Source organism: Saimiri boliviensis, chromosome 1, assembly GCF_048565385.1.
Source record: "Saimiri boliviensis isolate mSaiBol1 chromosome 1, mSaiBol1.pri, whole genome shotgun sequence".
Classification (NCBI taxonomy): domain Eukaryota; kingdom Metazoa; phylum Chordata; class Mammalia; order Primates; family Cebidae; genus Saimiri; species Saimiri boliviensis.
In genome coordinates, this window is record NC_133449.1 from 7295560 (window position 1) to 7302145 (window position 6586).

At 39.0% G+C, this 6586-nt stretch overlaps 1 non-coding gene across 1 annotated transcript; it reads left to right on the plus strand.

The window, feature by feature from the left end:
* Positions 1 to 5429: 5429 nt before the first annotated feature.
* On the plus strand, positions 5430 to 5555 carry LOC120362268 (U6atac minor spliceosomal RNA). The gene has a single exon (XR_005578224.1). It is a non-coding gene; the product is annotated as a U6atac minor spliceosomal RNA (small nuclear RNA).
* The last annotated feature ends 1031 nt before the right edge of the window (positions 5556 to 6586 follow it).

Consider the following 6586-nt stretch of genomic DNA (forward strand, 5'->3'; position numbering starts at 1 on the left):
AACCTAAACCATTTGCTTTTCATATGGCTTTTAAGTGACAGGGATCTCTTTATTCATTGAGGTGGAACTTCTGCAAAATGTAGGAGAAAGCTCCATTATTTGGGAACTGCTGCATGTCAGACGTGAGGTAGATTTTCCCTCTCTCCTCTCTCCATCTAATGGCTTGTCTAAGTCATTCCTGTTTGCATGTGGGAGAAGTGAGGGGAAAGGAAAGGAGATTGAATAATTTATACAATGTCATACAGGGAGAGCAATGTGAAATAAAATGTAAAATAAGTATAGTGTCATCTGAGCTTAAAATTATATTTTTAACTCAAATAAGACAATATATTTTAGTTAAATAACAATGAATTTCTTTCCCCTGAATGTCATCCTAGTGTGTTTTGTGATGCGTGACCCAGCCTGGCACCCTCTCGGCACAATGGTGAAGACAGGAGAGGACCGATTGTTTGCCTTTGGACACCTTTATTCAAACACAGTTTTGCTTGTACTCAACAGGCATATTCCATGCAACAAAGCATTTTCTTTTTGAAAATTATTATTCAAAAAAATAGCAATGGGATGACATAACTCACAGGCTGTGTGCTTAGAAGTTCTACCCTGTCTCAGCCAAACTCAATTGCAAACATGAAAGCCAGCAGCCTGGCACCCTTCTTTGCCCATTTCCCTAATACCGCAGTCGGCCAACTTCAGATCTAAGCAAGCCTGCCTCTCAGCTGTGGGTCCCAGGGAGAAGTGGTGTTTGCAGTTGGTAGCTACTGAAAGGCAGCGTGATGGTTAGTGAACCAGATGTCTTGACACATAGGAGGCTTCCGGGGCAGATACCCACCCACAGATTCTCAATTAGAGAAATCTACCATTAGCAAGACAGTGAGGAGAAGGATCTTGTGTGCAATCAAAATATTTTATCAAATTCTTATTTTGCTGAGATATCAGTTATTAACCTTGAAAATTCATATGAAATGCAGTTATTTGCTAAAAAGTGAAAAACAGAAAGAAGAGATCAAGAGAGTAATGTGATAAACTTGCCTGGATTTGTCCAAAAAAAAGAAAACACCCTGCTTCAAGGCTAAAAATCATAGATTCTAGGCTATGGTTTAGATAACGAAAACTATAATTCTCATGGACCTGAGCAGACTTGAGAAGTAAACTGAAGGTGAAAAAGTCCAATCATAATGAAAAAAGACTATTCTAATGGCTTCAGCAATTCTAATGTGTCTTGAGCCCCAGAAGATTTTGGAGTTTGCAGCTGCGGATGACAATTCCTATTCTTTTCTTTCTTTCTTTCTTTCTTTTGTTTTCTTCTCAAACTGAATTTCAACAATGAAGCAAGTGATTGCAGTGTGGCAATAGACAAAAACTGTTTTCAGAGGATTGCCTGCTTGCAGAGGCCTGGGAAATCCATGCTTCCAAGTCACAAACAATAGGTCTTTTAACCTAATGCTTTGCCCTAAACTGGGTAATAAACACATTTCCCAAAATTGTCACAGTCCAACATATCAGGAAACCTGCAAGAAGAAAAGCTTAGCATAGTTTTCTGTGCTCCAATTAAAAAGAAGAATCTTTTAGAAGAGCTTTCACAAGCTGGATAGCAGCTTCCTCCAATCAGGAATTGAAGTATGAGTCTCACTTTCACATGTATCCTTGGGCAGCAGGATCATTCCCACAACATAAAGATGAATGTGTGGTCCGGCTGTGTGGGGCACACTGGGGGAGATGGCAGGGATTTATATGGATGAAGGAACATTCCCCAGGGAACAAAGACAATCACTTGGATTATTATTTCTCTATTTACCCAGTCCTCCAATTAAGCTGTATTTTGAAGGAAAGAAATGATTAATTTCCTTCTGCCCTGAATATCTTGTGCATTTTAATGGTATTTTAAAATATATTTAGAAATGGGACTGACCCCTGCTAGATAGACAAAGACATTAAAAGGTCATTCATGCATTCTTTCAATCAACCGACTGAAAATACAAAGTCACGGCATTACTGTCCTAACTTCTGGAGATACAGAAATAAATATGGGGGGGGGGGCCTTCCCTTGCTGTTTATCAGGGAGGGAATATGTTTTAGTATTCTTACTCTGGAGCCAGTTAGATGGTTGAAAAAAACTGAACTTAAAATGCCTGATGGTGTGAATAATCTCTAGGTTTCTCAGAGAAGGCAGGAGTTGAACAGATAGCAGTTGAATAGTAAAAAAAGAGTAGGAGTTTTCTAGATGGGCGAGGATGGGAAGGACATTCTAAGCAGAAGGAATTGCATAAAGACACAACACCGTGAGATAATAATAATAACTTGTATTTACTCAGCATGTGCTCCAGGGCTAGGTTAAACACTTTTCAAGCACTATTTCAGTTATTCATTGAAATCCCCTTACAACACAAGTGCTATTATTATGCCTACTTAATATAGAATAAATTGAGGCTTTGAGAATTAAATAATGTGTTCAAGTCAAATAGCTAATAAGTAATGGAGGTGGGACTCAAACTCAGGTCTTATTTTTTATTTATTTTCCAGAAACTGAGCTCCTGATGCTATATTGTCACATGGTACATGACCCGGAGGTGTGGAGTCAGGACAATAAGAAGCCCCACATTAGGCAGGGACCCTCCAGCTGCAATACACAGATAAGTGGAGTGTTTACAGCACTCCGAAGAAGAGAGTGAGAAGACCATAGGGATGTTTTCAAAAGATTCCTTTTGTAGCAATTGTGCAGACAGGATTGGTGAGGAAGACTATGGAGGGAAGGAAAGCAGGGAGAATAGTGGGAAATTTCAATCCCGATGATAAGTAATGATAACTAAACAAAGGCAACTGTGTGGAGATGGCCTGCAGAGGACTGATTTGCAAAATACATAGCGTTAAAGAGCTATGTGACTTGGGCAGAGGAGAGAGGACTCAGAGAAATGCCAGCATCTTGCTTGGTTGGGAGCCTTGGTGAATTGAATGACCTATAACCAAGATTCTGTAAACAGAACAGCTAACAATAACTACAATGATATGCTGTCTGTCAGCATCAATCAGCTGTTCCCGGGTGGCGACATGATGAGGGGAGGTGAGCGTAGGCAGAGCAATACGGCTAACCTCAGGGCTGCAGGAGCCTCCACAGAGGTCAGGAGAGAGCAAACAACACAAATAACCCTGCAACAACACCGGATCATACTCTACGAGGGAATTGGAGGGAGAACAGAGGTAATGAGTGCTACAGGAGATCAGGAGAGAAATGCTCACCAGGGACTAGATTTATGGAGGAGGTGGAAGGGCTGTAAGCTTGGAAGATGGGAGAACACCTGAAGCAGTCAGTGTATTCACGCATTAAAAGTTGGAGTTCACCTTCCCTGTAGAACCTGTCTGCAGCATATAGATTAAATGGTACACTTCACTTGGATTGTAGAAACCCTTGAAGAGGCCATATTAAGTGATTTGCTGTTGTGTATTTTCTGCATGTGTTTAAATTGCTTCCCTATTATTGTGAGCAGTGCTGCAATAGACATATATGTGTATGTGTCTTTATAGTAGAGTGATTTATAATCCTTTGGGTATGTACTCAGTAATGGGATTGCTCGGTCAAATGGTATTTCTAGTTCTAGATCCTTCAGAGACTTAGAACCAACTCACATACTCACCAATGATAGATTGGATAAATAAAATGTGGCACATATACAACATGGAATACTACACAACCATAAAAAAAGTATGAGTTCATGTCCTTTGCAGGGACATGGATAAAGCTGGAAACCATCATTCTCAGCCAACTAACGCAAGATCAGAAACCAAACACCATATGTTCTCACTCGTTAGTGGGAGTTGAACAATGAGAACACATGAATACAGGGAGAGGAATATCACACACTGAGGCCTGTCAGGGGCTGGGGGACTAGGAGAGGGAGAGCATTAGGAGAAATACCTAATGTAGATGACAGGTTGATGGGTACAGCAAACCACCATGACGTGTATACCTACGTAACAAACCTGCACATTCTACACGTGTACCCTAGAACTTAAAGTATAATTAAAAAAAAAAAAAAGAAAGAAAGAAAAGAAAGAAATTGCTTCTCTAGGCATTCATGTGCATCAGGATCACAAGGGGTGCACATTAACATTGAAGTTACCAGATTCCACCCCAGGGATTGTGAGTCAGGAGAGATGGGGTGGAAGCAGGGGGATCTGACCCATTAACAATAACTGCTAAAGTGGTTCTGCTGCAAGTGTGTGAAAACCATACTTTGAGAAACACTGCTCCGGGACAGGTTTCATCAGGATACTGACACCTAGGAAATTGCATATTAGAAAGTGTAAACATTGCAGTGGTCACTAGATACTATGAAATAAAAACAAAAACTCTTTAGATATTCAGAGCCTTTCAAATCCTTTAGCTGCCTCTTTAATTCCCTTAGTCTTCACCTTTCTCCCTTCTCCCTGCCTCACATCTCTCCTCACATTTTCTCTCTCTTTTTTTTTTCTTTGCTACTTGCTCAACTTGTGGTTCTCCCTCACCTTCTCTACATCCCTTTCAGAGCCTCTACCCCCTCACTATCCTGGTTTCACCTTACATTTTTATTCTTTCTTGTTTTTCATTCCATCTTCTTTTATTATTGTAGTGCCTGTCTTAGGTGGCGATTTTTACATTGATTCATTTATTGCTCTCTATTGGTATTTGATTGTGTCAAATACTTTTTTCGCATGTATTGAGATGACTATATGCATTTTCTCTTAATTCTGCTGACATGGTAAATGGCACTAATTGATTTTTGACTGCTAAACCAACTTTGCATTTACTTGCTAAATCTTTGCATTTCCTTAGCCATGACATGGCATTTTATATACCTACATATATACATACACACATGCACACACTGAATTTGCTTATAAGTTTTAAAGTATGTAATATGTGGTATGTGTCCTTGAAGCATATTTGTCTACACTTCTTGGTTTTTGTAAAGCCTCGGTCTAGTTTTGATAGAGGGTAATTCTGGCTTCATAAAATTAGTTGAGAAGTGTTTCTTACTCCTCTATTTTCTGAAATAATTTTTGTAGCATAGCAATTATTTCTTTCTTAAATGTTGGATAGAATTCACCAGTGATGCCATCTGGGCCAGGAGTTTTCTTTTTCAGAAGGTTTTTAATTATGAATATGATTTTTTTAATTGACAGAAGTCTATTTTTTTCTATTTCTGCTTAGGTTAGTTTTTTAAATTAGTCTTCAAGAAATTTTTCCACTTTATCTAATTTTTAAAATTTATTGGAATAGAATTGTTCATAATATTTTCCTAGTATCCTTTTTAATTTCTGTAGTATCTTTCATGATGTTCTCTCTTCCATTCCAGACATTACTAATTTACATCTCATATTTAATTTCTCCATCAGTTTAGCTGGGGGGCTATCCTAGGTATTATGAGTAATGAGTTGTGAAAATTCTGATTTCTGTGTCATATGAAAGGAGAGAAGGTTAGTGCTCCCTTTGACAAAGCTGGAAGGGACCCTCAGCCTGACACCATGCATACAGTTAAGGCATTGCCACCTACTTTGTGGCATCAAAAGTAAAGTGTTTTTGGTCAGGTGTGGCGGCTCATGCCTGTAATCCCAGTACTTTGAGAGGCCTGGGTGGGTGGATTATCTGAGGTTGGAAGTTCAAGACCAGCCTGGTCAACATGGTGAAACCCCGTTTCTACTAAAAAATACAAAAATTAGCCAGGTGTGGTGGCAACCACCTGTAATGCCAGCTACTCGAGAGGCTGAGACAGGAGAATTGCTTGAACCTGGGAGGTGGACATTGCAGTGAGCCAAGATCATGCTGCTGCACTCCAGCGTGGGTGACAGAGCAAGACTCTGTCTCAAAAAATAAAAAAATAAATAAAAAACAAGATTTTTTCTTTTATAAATTCTGATTTCTGTTATCTTTTTCCCCTCAATATGTCATGTTCAAGCAAAAAATCTTCTCAGCTGGACTCAAGTTGAAAATTGTTTTGCTTTGTTTTGTTTTGTTTAGCTCTGATCCCAGTTAAGATACTATTTTTCTTTGGCTGAGCTGCTTTTGGTTTTTCAGCCAGAGATGTAGGCAGATACAATGTTGAGAGTTTCTGACTCCTTTTTTTCTGTCTCTTTTCTCTTCCCTTTTCTTCTTCTCATTTTCCATTTGTGTCTGATTTCCCCATGGTCCATGCCAAAAACTGTGACAATGACAACTCTCCATTGTAATTCTCTCCACTGGCTATGCACTACCCCTCCTAATCTTAGTGCTTCTGTGAATTCTCCAGTGCCTTCAGGTACCTGTTCTTTTATGTTATGTTCAGAGTTTATACTTGTCAGTTACAGGAAAGTTGGTCACATATGATGCTACTTGGCTGTTACCAAAAACCGATCTATATATTTCTCTGTCCTCATATTTTAAAGATTTTTTTTTGCTAAAAAATGAATTTTAGCTTTGTTTTGGTTGGATTGGATTGAGGTGAGGTTTTCTTTCATTTGTTTCTTTAAAGATCTTGGTCTATTGTGTATTATCTTGCATTGCTTCTGACAAGAAGTCTGCAGTCATTCTTACATATCTGCCCCTCTGTTTATAATGTGTCTTTCTTCTCTTGCT